Source organism: Scyliorhinus torazame, chromosome 3 (genome assembly GCF_047496885.1).
Source record: "Scyliorhinus torazame isolate Kashiwa2021f chromosome 3, sScyTor2.1, whole genome shotgun sequence".
Lineage (NCBI taxonomy): Eukaryota > Metazoa > Chordata > Chondrichthyes > Carcharhiniformes > Scyliorhinidae > Scyliorhinus > Scyliorhinus torazame.
In genome coordinates this window covers 215,706,376-215,725,528 of record NC_092709.1, presented here as the reverse complement: position 1 = coordinate 215,725,528, position 19,153 = coordinate 215,706,376, and positions in this window count along the sequence as shown.

Below are 19,153 nucleotides of genomic sequence, written 5' to 3'. Positions count from 1 at the left end.
TGCGCAGGGAAGTTTAGTGAATCACAGAATGAAATGAATGAATGGAATTGATAATTGCTTATTGTCACAAATAGGCTTCAAATGAAGTTACTGTGAAACACCCCTAGTCGCCACATTCCGGTGCCTGTTCGGGAGGCTGGTACGGGAATTGAACCCGTGCTGCTGGCCTTGGTCGGCTTTACAAGCCAGCTATTTAGCCCACTGTGCTAAACCAGCCCCTTATAATAATCGCTTATTGTCACAAGTAGGTTTCAGTGAAGTTACTGTGAAAAGCCCCCAGTCACCACATTCCGCCGTCTGTTCGGGGAGGCTCGTATGGGAATTGAACCCGCCCTGCTGGACTTGTTCTGCATTACAAGCCAACTGTTTAGCCCGTTGTGCTAAACCAGCCCCTTAGTGCAGATTACTGTAGTGTGGTCAATGTTCTCGAGTTAGTCTAGTCAGGTGGTTTAATATGTGATCAGGATAATTTACTGTACGGACATAATGGGGTACATTTTCAAAGCGCTGCCTGGGCATATAAGAACAAGAACAAAGAACAAAGAAAATTACAGCACAGGAACAGGCCCTTCGGCCCTCCAAGGCTGCGCCGATCTAGATCCTTTATCTAAACCTGTCTTCTATTTTCCAAGGATCTACTTCCCTCTGTTCCCCGTCCGTTCATATATCTGTCTAGATGCATCTTAAATTATGCCATACTGCCCGCCTCTACCACCTCCGCTGGCAAAGCGTTCCAGGCACCCACCATCCTTTGCGTAAAAAGCTTTCCACGCACATCTCCCTTAAACTTTCCCCCTCTCACCTTGAAATCATGACCCCTTGTAATTGACACCCCCACTCTTGGAAAAAGCTTGTTGCTATCCACCCTGTCCATACCTCTCATAATTTTGTAGACCTTAATCAGGTCCCCCCTCAACCTTTGTCTTTCCAACGAAAACAATCCTAATCTACTCAACCTTTCTTCATAGCTAGCACCCTCCATACCAGGCAACATCCTGGTGAATCTCCTCTGCACCCTCTCTAAAGCATCCACTTCCTTCTGGTAATGTGGCGACCAGAACTGCACGCAGTATTCCAAATGTGGCCTAACCAAATACAACTGCATTTTACAAATCCTATACAACTGTAACATGACCTGCCGACTCTTGTACTCAATACCCAGTCTGATGAAGGCAAGCATACTGTATACCTTCTTGACCACTCTATCGACCTGCATTGCCACCTTCAGGGTACTCTCTGTACATCAATTTTCCCCAGGACTCTTCCATTGACCGTATAGTCCGCTCTTGAATTTGATCTTCCAAAATGCATCACCTCGCATTCGCCTGGATTGAACTCCATCTGCCATTTCTCTGCCCAACTCTCCAATCTGTCTATATTTTGCTGTATTCTCTGACAGTCCTCCTCGCTATCAGCAACTCCACCAATCTTAGTATCATCTGCAAACTTGCTAATCAGACCACCTATACCTTCGTCCAGATCATTTATGTATATCACAAACAACAGTGGTCCGAGCACAGATCCCTGTAGAACACCACTAGTCACCTTTCTCCATTTTTAGACACTCCCTTCCACCACTACTCTCTTCTCCTGTTGCCCAGCCAGTTCTTTATCCATCTAGCTAGTACACCCTGAACCCCATACGACTTCACTTTTTCCATCAACCTGCTATAGGAAGCTTTATCAAACACCTTACTGAAGTCCATGTATATGACATCTACAGCCCTTCCCTCATCAATTAACTTTGTCACTTCCTCAAAGAATTCTATTAGGTTTGTAAGACATGACCTTCCCTGCACAAAACCATGCTGCCTATCACTGATAAGTCTATTTTCTTCCAAATGTGAATAGATCCTATCCCTCAGTATCTTCTCCAACAGTTTGCCTCCCACTGACGTCAAGCTCACAGGTCTATCATTCCCTGGATTATCCCTGCTACCCTTCTTAAACAAAGGGCCAACATTAGCAATTCTCCAGTCCTCTGGGACTTCACCCGTGCTCAAGGATGCTGCAAAGATATCTGTTAAGGCCCCTCGCTTCCCTCAGTAACCTGGGAAAGATCCCATCTGGACCTGGGAACTTGCCCACCTTAATGCCTTTTAGAATACCCAAACCTTCCCCCTTCCTTATGCCGACTTGACCTAGAGTATTTAAACATCCATCCCTAGCCTCAACTTCCGTCATGTCCCTCTCCTTGGTGAATACCGATGCAAAGTACTCATTAAGAATCTCACCCATTTCCTCTGACTCCACGCATAAATTCCCTCTTTTGTCTTTGAGTGGGCCAATCCTTTCTCTAGTTACCCTTTTGCTCCTTATATACAAATAAAAGGCTTTGGGGTTTTCCTTAACCCTGTTAGCCAAAGATATTTCATGACCCCTTTTAGCCCTCTTTATTGCGCGTTTGAGATTTGTCCTACTTTCCTGATATTCTTCCAAAGCTTCATCAGTTTTAAGTCGACTAGATCTTATACATGCTTCCTTTTTCATCTTAGCTAGTCTCACAATTCCACCCGTTATCCATGGTTCCCTAATCTTGCCATTTCTATCCCTCATTTTCAAAGGGACATGTCTGTCCTGCACTCTAATCAACCTTTCCTTAAAAGACTCCTATATTTCAAATGTGGATTTACCCTTAAACAGCTGCACCCAATCCACATTCCCTAGCTCCTGCCGAATTTTGTTATACTTGGCCTTTCCCCAATTTAGCACTCTTCCTTTAGGACCACTCTCGTCTTTGTCCATGAGTATTCTAAAACTTACGGAATTGTGATCGCTATTCCCAAAGTAATCACCAACTGAAACTTCAACCACCTGTCTGGGAACATTCCCCAATACCAGGTCCAGTATGGCCCCTTCCCGAGTTGGACTATTTACAAACTGCTCTAAAAACTGTCCTGGATGCTCCTTAGAAATTCTGCTCCATCTATGCCCCCAACACTACATGAGTCAATGTTGGGGAAGTTAAAATCTCCCATCACGACCGCCCTATTGCTCCAATATTTTTCTATAATCTGTCTACATATTTGTACCTCTACTTCACGCTCGCTTTTGGGAGGCATGTAGTAAAGTCCCAACAATGTTACTGCACCCTTCCTATTTCTTAGCTCTACCCATATTGCCTCAGTGCTCGAATCCTCCATCGTGCCCTCCTTAATCACAGCTGTGATATCATCTCTGACCAGTAATGCAACTCCTCCACCCCTTTTACCTCCCTCTCTATCCCTCCTGAAGCATCTATATCCTGGGATATTTAGTTGCCAGTCTTGCCCTTCCCTCAACCAAGTCTCAGTAATACCAATAACATCATATTCCCAGGTACTAATCCAAGCCCTAAGTTCATCTGCCTTACCTGCTACACTTCTCGCATTGAAACCAATGCACCTCAGACCACCTGCCCCTTTGTGTTCATCATCTCTTCCCTGTCTACTCTTCCCCTTAGTCACATTGGGTTTATTATCTAGTACCTTACTGGCTTTAGTTGCTGCCTCTTTACTGACCTCTAACTTCCTAATCTGGTTCCCATTCCCCTAACACATTGGTTTAAAACCTCCCCAACAGTGTTATCAAAAGGACATTGGTTACAGTCCTGCCCAGGTGTAGACCATCCAATTTGTAATGGTCCCACCGACCCCAGAACCGGTTCCAATGTCCCAAAAATCTGAACCTCTCCCTCCTGCACAATCTCTCAAGCCACGTATTCATTCCAACTATTCTTTAATTTCTTCTCTGACTGTCTTGTGGCACTAGTAGCAATCCTGAGATTACTACCTTTGAGGTCCTTTTAACTTATCTCCTAACTCCCTAAATTCTGATTGTAGGACCTCATCCCGTTTTTTACCTATATCGCTGGTGCCTATATGCACCACGACAACTGGCTGTTCACCCTCCCCCTTCAGTATGTCCTGCAGCCGATCTGAGACATCCCTGACCCGTGCACCCGGGAGGCCACATACCATTCGGGGTCTCTTTTCGACCACAGAAACGCCTGTCTACTCCCCTTACGATTGAATCCCCTATGACTATAGCCCTGCCAGTCTTTTTCTCGCCCTTCTGTGCAGCAGAGCCAGCCACGATGCCATGAGCCTGGCTACTACTGCCTTCCCCTGGTGAGCCATCTCCCCCAACAGTATCCAAAACGGTATACCTGTTTTGGAGGGAGATGACCGCAGGGGACACCTGCACTGCGTTCCTGCTCTTTCTCTGCCTTTTGGTCACCCATTCCCTGTCCCCCTCACCACTCCTAATCTGCGGTGTGACCAACTCACTGAACGTACTATCCACAACCTGCTCAGCATCGCGGATGCTCCAAAGTGAGTCCATCCGCAGCTCCAGAGCTGTCATGCGGTCTAACAGGAGCTGCAGCTGGACACACTTCCCGCACATGAAGAAGTCAGGGGTATCGGCTGCGTCCCTGAACTCCCACATTGAGCAAGAGGAGCATAACACGGGTCTGGGATCTCCTGCCATATTTACACTTCGAACAGTAAGTTTAAAAAAAATTTTTACTCCCCTTCTCAGCAAGCACTCACTCAGCAACCGCTGCGCCCTGCACGATAACACCTCAGGGAAAAGAAAAACTACTTACCAGTCACCAGCCAATCACTTACCTGCAGGCTGTGACGTCACGGTTCAACTTCTTTCTCCTTCTACCTGCCCTCGAGCCTTCCTCTCGATCTTTATTCAGCTGGAATTCTTACAGTGATTGTCTTTTTGCTTTGGTTAGAGCAGGAGGTAGGGAGGGAAACACTGAAGAAGTGTTTTGGGTTTAACTGTCACTTGACAACAGATAACTAGCCTGTCAATTTTTCTGCCTCATTTGAACACATCCAATTTTGCTTTTGATGGATTTCAATGGAAATGAAAATCAAGAGTTTTAATGACGGCTGATAAAACAGTAGTTACGCATCAGGGCAACAAGTTGATAATATTTTCCTCCTGGCTAGTGTAGTCAGCATGGGTTAGTGTAGGCAAATTGGGGTGGACCAAAATGGTGGACTTGAATTAGTTAGGCCGTCAATTGGTTAGCAAAGCATTGTCAGAAATGGCTACTGTGCTTTTGTCAGAAATGTGACTGGGTCATGTTTTGAGTTTAGAATGGGTTGTGGTGGTTTAGTGTAGTCATAATGGTTTACTGCATTCTGGGTGCAGTGGGTTAGTCTGATATGTCACAGTACGTTAATGTGATAGCATTGAAGTATGTTAATCTGGTGTAGTCAGTGCAATGGTGGTGTCTGTAGTGATCTCTATCTGTGCATGCACACAAGGAGTTAATGTGTAATCAGTAGCACCACATGATCACTAGAGGGCCGGACCAACAGGGGTATAAAAGGCAACCACATTGGGTCTCGGGCTCTCTCGGGGGTGCACTGAGACCAGGGCAATAGCAGAGTAGTTCAGATGGCTATTGGAGTTACTTATAGTTACTGTAGTTAGATCTTGTTAACATTATCACTAGTATCAAAGTTAAAGTAAAGAACTCATGCAATTATTGTTATAGTTACTCAATAAACCTTTTGTTACTACTGGATGAGTTCGAGTCTTCTTCATCGAGAGGTTTGAGGGGCACCTGTTAACGACCACACAGGTAACAAAACATGGTTCCAGGCGTGTTGGCTTTAACAGAACTAGTTAGATTAGGTTAGACAAAAAGAGAAGAAAATTCAGACCGGGTATTCGACTGTGGAAGACTTCGCAGCAAATGGATCCTCGACGACTAACTATGGAACTCATTGGACCTCTAGGACAGCTGGAAACAACCAGTAATTTAAGTTATAACTGGAAAAGATTTGAACAGATATTCCAACTATTTATCGCAGCTAATGATTTAAGCATGGTCTCTGATGCAACGAAAATAGCACTACTACTCTCAATACGAGGGCATGAAGCTAGAGAAATCTATAATTGCTTTAATTACTTAGAGAGTGAATACAACACCAAAATAGAAGTAATACTCAAAAAATTTGATGAACACTGTAAGAGTCAGTCTGGAGAGATGTTGGAAAGATTTAATTCTTGTCATAAATGCCAGAGAAACGGAGGGCCCATCACTGATTTTATCACAAATCTCAAGCTAATACCACGAGGCTGCGATTATGCTGATTTCAGAGACACTATGATAATGGATCAATTAATTTCTGGACTATCTGACAAAAATTTGAAGGAAGAACTTTCACATGATAAGTATCTAACTCTAGAAACTGCTATACAAAAATGCCTTGCATATGAACAAAAACAAAATCAATACCGCAAATCTTTACAAACACAGAATCAGTATCTAGAAAACAAAATTGGTAAAAATGGCACGAAGACTCACCATGAGGCAGAGGCAGGATCTCACTCGATGCAACAGCGCTTTTTGATTGGCATCCATCTTGAGCGAGAGCGTTCCGGCCAGTACGCACATGCGCACTTCTCAGAAAGAAGGAAAACGGCAAAATACACTCGAGAAGCTGCGCATGTGCAGTTGCGAAAAGAGCGCACAGTAAAGGAAACTCGAATTGCACATTCGGAATCGATTCCTACGCATGTGTCACGAGTGTCGTGACATCAGAGGACCCGGACCATGCCCACTTAAAAGGGAAATGCACAAAAATGAACAAAAAGACATTTAAAGCTGCAAAACCAAATTTTCTTACATCAAAAGACAGAACAATGCCCGAACTTACACCAGCAGTTAAAAATAACCTCCGCAGCACCCTGGCACAAGAAGTTTGCACCACCCAAAGAGGAGAGCACAGTGATTTGTTCATTGAAGAATACTACTCAGAAGATGATTTCTTCATTGGACATAGAAAGAACAATGACAAATCCGAAATAAAAGGAGATGATTTGTTCATTGAAGACTACTGCTCAGACGTGGATGAGTTATTCGGAATTGATGATGATTGCATCAGCAACAATGTTGAAATGTTCAGCATGACTCTCCTCATGGTTGATGAATCCAATACCATGATGCCATGGCAGATCTTCGATACGTTGGATGACAGCAATACCCAAGAAGAAGACAACGCCACACAGAGAGCACAGATCGATTCTACAATGAGAACACTGCATGACTCCACAGAGAGAGTGATGACAGACTCCACAGACAGAGCGATGAAAGACTCCACAGAGAGAGCGATGAAAGACTCCACAGAGAGAGCAATGAAAGACTCCACAGAGAGAGCGACACAAACCTCCACAAAGAGAGCGATGCAAGCCTCCACAGACAGCTCGGTGACAGATTCAAAAATGGAAGCAAGCAAACACTCCATAGCGAATACCATGTATGAACAAGACTATGAAAGTCTACCAAGCTCATGTGAACAACAAAAAGACTATGACAGTCTACCCAGCTTATTTGAGCCACCAGAAGAAGACTATGAAAGTCTATCCAGCTCATATAACCAACAAGAGGACACTGAATGTCTACCCACTGTATGTGAGACAAGTGACGAAGAAATCACAATTCCCATACAGGAGGTGCAGGATCACAGCGAGACTAACAGATCTTAGCTCGTCTGCACAGCACTCAACAATCAGAGGAGGGCTACTCATGTCCAGGGAGAACACGTCAATTGAAATCTTGAAGAATTTGACTCCAGAAGAGGAGCACCATGAGTCCAGAGAGACCACAACGATAGAAATCACAGCAATAGACCACAACCAAGAAACCAATGATGATTCAAGTGAACCAGAAATGACTCTAGAAGAGGAGTACCAAGGAAGCAAAAAAAAGGAATCAAATCCACCACAAATGATTGATGTCACCAACATAAATGCAACATCAGATCATTCTCACAATTCACAAGAAGAAACATTCAATGTAACAGATATCACAACAACTGTGATAATGACTCAAATCATCCACACGGAACACTCATTGAGCGCAACAAGAACAGCAAACACCGCAAGACGCACAGCAGAAACAAGAACAGCAACAACAAAAACAACATGCAGCACAACAAGAACAACAAAGGCAACAAGAAGCATAACAGAAACAACAAGCACAACAACAAAAACGACAAGAACAGCGACAAAAACAACAAAAACAGAAACAACAAGCATGACAAGAAAAACAACAGCGAAAATAACAAAAACAGAAACAACAAGCATGACAAAAACAACAACAAGAATGACAATGAAAACAACAAACACAGAAACGACAGAAACAACAACAATGAAACAACGATCTGTACAACATGGTACAACTCTGCACATGAAGGACAATACCACAGCACACTGCAAAACAATGACAAGGCTACAAACATGCCAAGGCATGACAAAGAATCTCACAAATTCACATCTGCTCCATAACAAGCAAGCATGCCAATTTCAAGGCAGGTGACACACTAGATCAATACCGCAAGCACAGGAAAAAGTCCAGGTCAGACAATGGTGTAACACAGAATCGCTATCACAAGTATAGAGAAAAAAAAAGAAAGTCTAAATTAGACAGAAAGTGATTCGATCATTCGAACACCGCATGATGACTTGATGGTCACTTAAACACAAGAACACTGACAACGTTCACAAAGACATAACAACATCAAAATCACCACTTCAACAACAGAAGACGAAAGAAATGCAACTGAACAAATTCATAAAGCTTGGACTCACAATTTTTTAAATTAAGATTGGACTCCTAAATATTAATTGGCTTTGTATAATCATCAAGATCATCACAACTTGTACATAACATCATTTGTCTACCTATTTCACGCAAGCGAAAAAACCTTAGAGACTAAATGTATTCACATTTGACGGACTAACTCATTGATTTTTTGTAATGTATTTGCAAACTGCATCCATTATGTTTGTTCAATTTTCTTTACAACATACAGAAAATATGTAACACGATTAAAAAGGGCATGTAGTGATCTCTCGGGGGTGCACTGTGACCAGGGCAATAGCAGAGTAGTTCAGATGGCTAGTGGAGTTACGTATAGTTACTGTAGTTAGATCTTGTTAACCTTAGCACAAGTATCAAAGTTAAAGTAAAGAACTCATGCAATTATTGGTATAGTTACTCAATAAACCTTTTGTTACCACTGGATGAGTTCGAGTCTTCTTCATCGAGATTCAGAAGACCTCTTCATTAGCCAAGGATTGAGTAGCACATATTACCTACCACACAGGTAACAAAAGAGTGTTGTTTAGTTAGACTGGATTATGGTACACCAGTTTGGTCACTGAAATCTGAAGAGAATAGATTAATCAATTGTGAGAAGAAAGGAGATTGTGGAATTAATTTTCAATTGCTGGAGCAATGAGTTGGCACAGACACACTGACCAGAATCACCCTCCTTCTGTGTTATAAATTGTGATTGTTAATTCTGAAGGGTCTCATAACCTAGACCAAAAATATCACGAGTCTTCATTCTGGATATATTGGGCGGGATTTAGCAAGTCCATTAGACGCAGGCGCAAATCGTATTAGCCGTGCGGGCAAATCCCGTCATGGTTGCAAAATGTCATGAGATGCCCAAAATGAGATTTGCGACAGTGAGATTTTGAATCGTGATGTTCCTGGGCCCTTCCCAGTGACGTGAGCAGGTTGATGCCCAGGAAGGATGTGGCACAATTTAAAAAAATTAATGTAATGGCTGTCGAGGAGCCTTAAGTGTAAAAGCCTAACAGCAATGAGATCTCGGGATGATGCATCCTGGTGCTTATTAGTCCAACCTATCCTTGAGGCAGAGAGTAATTGTGCCACTCACATTCCTGGGACTCATGCTTGCCAAACCTATTGGCCCTCATCATTTAATCCTTAACAATGTCAGTTGCCCACATTCTCAAAGTTAAGGAGAGAGCTTGGGTAGCTCAGTCTGCAGAATATCAGACTTTTAATCTGAGGATCCAGGGTTCAAGTCATTGTCTCAGCGCCACATTTCACTTGGTGCGGAGAGGAGCGGGGAAGAAGGAAGGTGAAACTTGCCATTAACAGGTCCAGGCAGTCGGCGATCGAGAGGGTCATCCAGCCCAAATGTCTGCTCCTCTTCTGTGGCTTCATTCGTGGCCGGGTGTCCCTGGAGAGGGAGCATGCGATGCCCACTGGCATCATCAAGGCCTTCCTTGCCTGGTGGGCACAACAGGGTCTGGGCTGCGTTATAGACCCTCTTAATCCCATTTTCGTTTAAGTTTTTAAATTTCAGTTGATCTTTGTTTTAATTTGCGCCGTGCCCCTTTAAGGAGTGGCCCCTTTTGATTTATCCCTCAATTTGTTTACTTTATTTTAATTAGTTGGAACTTAAAATAGTTCAAAGTCAAGGAAAGCGCTTAGGCAGTCAGTAGAATATTATACTTTCAATCTTGAGGGTCCAGGGTTCAAGCCCTTGTCTCAGTGCCACATTTTTCCCTGGGGTGGGGAAGGAGGAGGACCTTTCCTAAAACTGCTCCTGGGCCTAGAAAAACTCGCCATCAACAGGTCCAGGCAGCGAGCGATTGAGTGGGCCATCCAACCTGACTGTTTGTCCCTCTTCTGCGGCTTCATTCACAGCCGGGTGTCCCTGGAGAGGGGGCATGCAGTGTCCATGGGCACAATCAAGGCCTTCCAAGCCTCGTGGGCACCACAGGATTGGGGTATTTATTGACCCCTTTAATCACCCTTTGGTTTAAGTTTTTCCATTTCATTTGCTCTTTGTTTTTTGTTTAGGGCAGTGCCCCTTTAAGGAACAGCCCCTTTAATTTGGCCCTCAATGTGTTTAATTCAGTTTAATTGGTTGAACTAACAAAAGAGTTCAAAGTCAAGGAGAGAGGTGCTAGCTCATGGTTCAAGGATAAACACCTGCGTGTAAGGAATGGAAAGGGTCACTCAGCTCCTGAGTGCATTACAGCCTTGGTTCAAACATTTGACAAAAGAGCAGAATGCCAGAGGTGAGGTGAGAGGTACTGCGCTTTTACACCAAGGCAGCATTTGACCGAGCTTCAAGGAGCCCTTGCTATACTGGAGTCAATGGGAATCATTGGTTGTCGTCATACCTGGCACAAAGGAAGATGGATGTGGTGGTTGGAGTTCAATCATCTCGGCTCCAGGACATCACTGCCGGAGGTCCTCAGGGTAGTGTCCTAGAACCAACTAGCTTCATCAATGACCTCCCTTCCATCATAAGGTCAGAAGTGAGGATGTTTGGAGTGGCATGGTGGCACAGTGGTTAGCACTGCTGCCTCATGGCACTGAGGACCCAGGTTCGATCCCGGCCCCGGGTCACTGTCCGTGTGGAGTTTGCACATTCACCCCGTGTCTGCATGGGTCTTGCCTCCCACAACCCAAAGATGTGCACGGTAGGTGGATTGGCCACGTTAAATTGCCCCACCTGAAAGGAGGAGGAACTGTAGGGAGCCCTTCAGAATCACCGCTTCCTGATAGCTCCGGGGCAGCGGGCTGAACATGGTGATGTGGCATCACAGGTGCTACCTCACCCTCCCAAGTCCTGGCCTTCAAGAGGATGCCTGCCAGGGGCATCTCAGGCAACAGAGCTTGGAAGGTAGTAGGCTGCCTCCACTTCTGATGTTCATCCTGGGAATACACCTAGACGTAGCGGGGGGGTTAACAAGCCTAAGCAATTGCAAGGGCACAGAGTGGAAAGAGGTCAAATTAGGCCCAGATATCTGGGGGTCATTATCAAATTTCACAAATGCGAACCCTCGCCTTCACTTGCACAGTGGGCTAAATAGCTGGTTTGTAATGCAGAACAATACCAGCAACGCGGGTTCAATTCCCGCACCGGCCTCCCCGAACAGCGGAATGTGGCGACTAGGGGCTTTTCACAGTAACTTAATTGAAGCCTACTTGTGACAATGAGCGATTATTGTAAACTCTCCCACAAGGTCTCTGGTCTTACCCAAGGCTCCCAAGCACACAAGCCCAGACCTTCGATACCCCACTCCCCACATTCACCCAGTCTCTGATCGGCCTTATTCTGACGCAACCAACTTCCCTCAAACCCAGGCCTCCAACCTCATCCTGCATTCCCCAAGAGTCTGAGTTCCACCTTCCCTCCTTCACCATCGCAGTCTGCAGGATTGGAAACCACATCCCACCTTGAGTGAGATAAAATTCCCCCAGGATCAACCACCACCCTTCCATAACACCAAAAGTACTGGTTCTGGGTCCTCCTCTGAATTGTCTCCTGCCAGACTGGAAATCAAGTTTGTCAATTGGGCAGAGAATCTGATAGTGATGTCATTCCACAGTGTGTGGCTACCCTGACTTCTGGGTATCCCATGCTTTGCTGGCCCTCCTCTGCCAATGAGCAAAGAAAGTTTAACTCCTCCACCTTCATGTGCATTTTCAGTTGCCATTAGCAATACTAATTCATATGGCCAGTACATTATCAATATTTAGAATCATTTTACACCTCTAAGTAAAATCCAAATGTTGTTTCAAATTCTTCGTGATTTTCTGTGCCAAACATTGCTTACAAAAAGCATTGTAGATGGGTAATAGTTTATAACTACTAAGTAAATCTACTAAATGTTTTCTTGCGTATGGGGCACGATGGTGGCACAGTGGTTAGCACTGCTGCCTCACAAGGACACTGGTTTGAATCCAGCCTTGGGTTCTCCCCGCCCCTGCGTGGGTTTCCTCCGGGTGCTTCAATTTCCTCCCACAGTCCAAAGATGTGCAGGTTAGGTGGATTGGCCATGTTAAACTGCCCCTTAGTGTCCAGGGATCTGTAGGTTAGGTTTTGAGGCATAGGGCTAGGTGGGAGGGGGAGTGGAGCTAGGTAGGGTGCTGGAGGGCTGGTGCAAACCTGATGGGCCGAACGGCCTCCTTCTGCACTTTAGGGATTCTGTCATCCTATGATATTCGGAATTCAGCTGCATTTACCTTAATTTGTGTGAGGACTTATTTGTGGAAATATCAAATTAACTCTTTAACTAACATAATCGAAGCCTGAACAAATGAAATGAAATGAAAATGAAATGAAAATCGCTTATTGTCACAAGTAGGCTCCAAATGAAGTTACTGTGAAAAGCCCCTAGTCGCCACATTCCGGCGCCTGTTCGGGGAGGCTTGTACGGGAAATGAACTGTGCTGCTGGCCTGCCTTGGTCTGCTTTCAAAGCCAGCGATTTAGCCCAGTGTGCTAAACCAGCCTCTTGCTCTCCAGCTGGTTAATCTAGGTCAGTGGTCCTCAAACTGTTTTTGTTGAAGAACCATCTTTTCAAATGGATTAATGATCATGGACATCTTGATAAAACTACATAGTACTCATAATGTGAAAGTGTTGCATGTTAAGAAAGCAAGTATTTAGGGCTGTATTCTCTGCACTCCGACGCAGAAATCGCGTTCGGCGACGGGGCAAAGAATCCGTTTTTCCGGATGAAATCGGGACCGGCTCTGGTTCTGCAATTCTCCGCCCCCCGAAAAGTGGCGAACTCGGGGAGTACGATGTGCCAAGTATCAATCACCTGAGGTCATTGCCAGAGGCCAGCCCTGCTATTCTACGCCCCCGACCGGCGTATTTCTAATGTGGTCCTGCCATTCGGGAAACTCGCGAGGCGACTGAGAACTCAGTCCACAGCTTCCACAGTCGGCGGAGGGTCGATCGGAGGCGTGGGGGCCTCATTTTGGACTGTGGTTTTTTTTTGCGGGCGGTCCGGGTCGGGCGAGTGGTCGATCGGGGGCACTATTTCCGCGGTCCAGGTCCAAGTCCAGGATTGACCTGTCAGACAAGTAATAAATTCTGAAACTCTGTTCCTGTCTAGAGCTTCCCAAGCAATCAGTGTGTATAGAAGTGATACTTATCAAGGTTGGTGGGCGTTAATAGAATGTTTTAATAGTTATTATAGTGGTCTGTGGTGAGTAACCTTTTAATTCAATATGTTTCATATAAAACTGCTGATGGAGGCTGTTTAGTTCATGGACCCCCTGAAAAATCTCTGTGGAGCCTCTGGGGTCTGCAAATCCCAGTTTGAGAACTACCTCTCTACAGTCTACATTGCTAGTTTATAAGGGACTTGAGATTGAAGCAAATGCTATTCAGTAAGAAAAGGGAGAAGATATTGCAGTCATGAAATAACTACTCTGTCGGTGGCTGTTAGGGCAAAATGGACAGTAGCTTAAAAAGATTTAATACTAAATTGGTAAAATGCACAGGAGGTCAAATTGATTGTCTAAACATGTTTTAAATGCAACTTCACTTTGGAGTTATAATCATCCAGTGCATGGTTCAAGATGTTATTTGTTCATTTAGGGGATGTGTGGGTGGGTCGCTGGCTATGCCAGCATTTATTGTCCATCTATAATCGCCCTTGAGAAGGTGGCAGTCAGCTGCCTTCATGCAGACCATGGGGTGTAGGTACACTCATAGTGCTGTTAGGGAGGGAGTTCCTGGATTTTGATCCAGCGACAGCGAAGGAACGGTGATATATATTTACAAGTCAGGGTGGTGAGTGATTTGGAGGGAAACCTCAGGTGGTGGTACTACCATATATTTGCTGCCCTTGTCCTTCTAGGTGGCAGTGGTTGTCGGTTTGGAAGGTGCTGCGTAGGTGTTGCCTTGGTGAGTTGCTGCAGTGCACCTTGTGGATGGTACATACTGTTGCCACTATTTATCACTGGTGGAGGGAGTGAATGTTGATGGCAGTGGATGGGGTGACAATCAAGTGGGCTGTTTTGTCCTGGATGGTGTTGAGCTTCTTTTTTTTAATAAATGTTTTGAAATGAAATGAAATGAAAATCGCTTATTGTCACAAGTAGGCTTGAAATGAAGTTACTGTGAAAAGCCCCTAGTCGCCACATTCCGGCGCCTGTTCGGGGAGGCTGTTACGGGAATTGAACCGTGCTGCTGGCCTGCCTTGGTCTGCTTTCAAAGCCAGCGATTTAGCCCTGTGCTAAACAGCCCCTATTATATTGGGTTTTTGCATAAAGCATATTTACCGTTATGTACACAAAACAGAATACATATATATATACACATAGGAGAGAAGGGAACACGCACAAAAAACAAAACAAACAACAACAACAAAAAAGTTAGAATAGAATAACTGGCAGGGTATTATGTGCTGGCTCAACAACAGCAGCTCTGTACAATTGGCAGTATTGTTTTTAGCACATAAGTAGGCATCTGTTTGTGTGGGGGGGGAGAAACTGGGGGGGTAAATATACATTTGGGCGTCAGGGAAATAACTACAGAACAATTACAGAGGGCAATACGCGAATGGATCTGTTGTTGGTGTTGTCGCTTGCTTCTCCCGGACGGTTTTCGCTGCCGTTCATCGCCGTTCATCGCCGATCATCTCCGCTTCAGCCGTTCGTCCCGTCTTTCGCCCGGATTTTCCTTGTTCTCTGCTCCTGTAGATGCCAAGTTTGTTATTGTTTCCCGTGCCCTTCTTCCGGCTGTCATTCCCTAGCCTCCCGCCCCACCTCACGGGTTCCCCTCTATTGTTCCCTGTCTCCTCCCTCTTCCCCCACCCCCCTCCCTCCCACCCTTCTCCTGTGGTTCGCCTTTCTTTTCTCTTAGGTTTAGCTGCTATCCCCCACCCCCGGAGTTGGTGTTGTTGGTCCGTATGCTCGCCATGGGAGCGTTGTATAGGAGTTTTAACCAGGAGGTGAACCCCAGGAATAGATAGCCCGAAGACCGCCACTTTTGGGCATGGCTCCACCCTCAACCCCACCACTTTGGACATTGCCTCGAAGAAGGCTGTCCAGTACCCTACAAGTCTGGGGCAAGACCAGAACATGTGGGCGTGGTTGGCCGGGCCTCCTTGGCACAATTCACACCTATCCTCCACCTCCGGGAAGAACCTACTCATACGAGTTCTTGTTAAGTGGGCTCTATGTACCACTTTTAGTTACGTCAGGCTGAGCCTTGCGCACGTACAGGTGGAGTTGACCCTGTGCAGTGCTTCGCTCCAGAGTCCCCACACTATTTCAATCCCCAGGTCCTCCTCCCATTTCTTTCTTGTTGTGTCCAGTACGGTGTCGGCCCTTTCTACCAGTCGGTCATATATGTCGCTACAGTTCCCTTTGTCTAGGATGCTTGCGTCCAGTAACTCTTCCAGTAATATCTGTTGTGACGCTTGTGGATACTTCGTTGTCTCCTTTCGTAGGACGTTTTTGAGTTGCAGGTACCTTAGCTCGTTTCCCCTGGCTAGCTGGAATTTCTCTGTCAGTTCGTCCATTGTTGCGACCCTGCCGTCTGTGTATAGGTCCCTGACTGTCAGTGTCCCTCCGTCCTGTCCCCACTTTTTAAAGGCGGCGCCAGTCAGCGCTGGTGCGAACCTATGGTTGTTGCAGATGGAAGCTTTGTCCGACATTTTGGTCAGGACAAATTGCTGCCGTAGTTGGTTCCAGGACTGGAGGTGGCTATCACCACCGGGCTGCTGGAGTGTTTTTTGGGTGGGGATGGGAGGGCCGCCATAGTGAGGGCCCGGAGGGAGGTCCCCTTGCAGGAGGCCTCTTCCGCGCACATCCATTCGGCTTCTGGCTCCTTGATCCATCCCCTTATTCGCTCGGCTGTCGCCACCTAGTGGTAGAATTGTAGGTTTGGGAGGGCTAGCCCCCCCCCCCCCCCCCCCCCAACCCGGATTTTGTGTTTTGTAGGACCTTCTTTGTGATCCTAGTATTCCCCCCCCCCACCCCATACGAACGCCATGATTAGTTTGCCTAGTGCTTTGAAAAAGACCTTGGGGATGTAGATCGGGATGGATCTAAGTAGGAAGAGGTACCTGGGCAGCACGTTCATTTTGATCGCCTGGACTCTCCCCGTGAGGGAGAGTCGGAATGTGTTTCCATCTTTGCAGCTTTTTTACTTCCTCTGTCAGACTGGTGAGGTTCCATTTGTAGATTTATTTCCAATCATGGGCTATTTGGATCCCCAGGTAACGGAATTTGTGTCGGGCTTGTTTAAACGGCAGTCCCGTTAGTGCTGCCCCCCCCCTACTTGTGGGTGTACCGGGAAGATCTCACTTTTGCTCATGTTGAGTTTGTAGCCCAAAAGGCACCAAACTCTTTCAGGAGCGTGATGATTCCATCCATGCTGCTTTGTGGGTCCGAAATGTAGAGGAGCAGGTCATCTGCATAGAGTGAGACTCTGTGCTCTCTGCCGCCCCTTCGGATTCCCCTCCAGCTTTTTGCTGCTCTGAGAGCAACTGCTAAAGGTTCGATCGCTAGGTGTGGGGCCAGTGCTGTCGCAAATTTTTTGTATAAGTCCTCGGGAACCCGTCTGGTCCGGGCGCCTCCTCTGCCTGCATGGAGCTAATGCTGTCCATGATCTCTCCCAGTGCTAGTGTGGTGCTTCCAGGCCCCATTTTCTGCCATCCCGCATGACTGGTATGTCCAGTCCATCAAGGAACCGTTTCATCCTGGACTCCCCCATTGGGGGCTCTGAGGTGTACAGCCCTTGGTAGAAGGCCTTGAAGGATTTGTTAATCTTTTCCAGAACGTGGAGGGTGAGACTTCCCCATTTTGGTTGTTCTCCGTGTACTCCACTATGGCCTGTGATATCTTTTTGTTGAAAGTCTTGTCTGCTAGTAGGGCAATGTCTGACCGCTATGTGGGGCTGTGGTAGTCGGTATTAGGGGTATTACGGTACCCAGGTTGCTGCTGTAAGGCCATTGGTGTGGGAGGTACCTGAGACTGCTATATCACTGGTGGAGCCTGCCTGCTGGTTCCACCCAGTAAGGTGGAGTATAAGAGCCTGTGTCTCCCTAGCAGCTGCATTCTGTACCTGCGCTGCTGGGGGAAACATCTAGTCCAATAAAGCCTTCAATTGTCATCCAATCTCGCTTCCGGAGTTATTGGTCGAGCATCAATTTATTGGACTAGATTTTAAAGAATGCAGCACTGAATCAAGCCGGAGTGTCTGCAACTCAACCCCCACGAGGCAAACTCAGCAGCAACCTTCAAACACTCGCTGGCGTGCTTCAAAGGGTACCTCAGGACGGCCACGACTACGGAGGACCAGAAACTGCAAGTTCTCCACTCGAGGGTGAGCCCAGATATCTACACCCTCATTGAGGATGCGGACGATTTTGAGGCCGCAATGACCCTGCTGAATGGACACTATATTTGCCCAGTAAACCGGTCTATGCCCGACATCTGCTAGCGACGAGGCAACAAATCCCCGGGGAATCGCTGGAGGAATTCTACCGTGTGCTTCTGATGTTAGGTAGGGACTGTGACTGCCCGCAAGTTTCAGCCAGCGACCACACAGAACTTTTGATCCGGGACGCATTCGTTGCAGGTATGCTGTCCTCCCAAATCCGCCAGCGGCTGCTAGAAAAAGAGACACTAGGTCTCAAGGAGGCACGGGCCCTTGCTAACTCGATGGATGTGGCTTCCCGAAATGCCCGCGCTTACGTACCCGACCGCGTGGGCATTTCGGGAAGCCCTTGGGCAGGGTGGAACCCCCTCCGCAGCCGACTCCGATGCATCCCCCATCCCCCCACAAGCTTCTGCTGGTTCCGCCCAGTAAGGCGGAGTATAAGAGCCTGTGTCTCCTTAGCAGCTGCATTCTGTACCTGCGCTGCTGGGGGAAACATCTAGTCCAATAAAGCCTTCAATTGTCATCCAATCTCGCTTCTGGAGTCATTGATCGAGCATCAAGGGCGTTGGGCCCTGCCCATCTCCAGCCTCACGTCCATGTCGTGTGAAGCGTGGTCGGATATCACAATTGCAGAATATTCCACATTGTCTATCCCTGGAAGCACCGTTTTCCCCACCACAAAGAAGTCAAATCTGGGATATACGTTGTGCACTGGGGAGAAGAAGGAGAACTCCTTCTCCCCTGGGTGGGTGAACCTCCAGGGGTCCACCGCTCCCATCTGTTCCATAAAGTGACCGAGTTCCCTTGCCATGCTTGAAGTTTTCCCCATTTTGGAGCTTGATCTGTCAGTCGTTGGGTCCTGTACACAGTGGAAGTCCCCCCCCCCCACGATTAGTCGGTGCATCGCTGTGTCGAGGGTTTCTGCCATGGTCTTTTTGATCAAGCTCGTGTCGTCCCAGTTGGGCGCGTACACATTAACTAGTACGCCCCATCCATGGCCCCGCTGACCATGACATAACCCTCTTCTTCGCCCTAAACATCATCTTCTTGCCGATCAGTATTACCACCCCCCTGGCTCTCGTCCCGTAACAGGAATGGTAGGTCTGCCCCACCCAGCCCTTTCTTACCCGCAGTCGGTTCTGCTCTCTCAGGTATGTCTCTTGGAGGAAGACTATG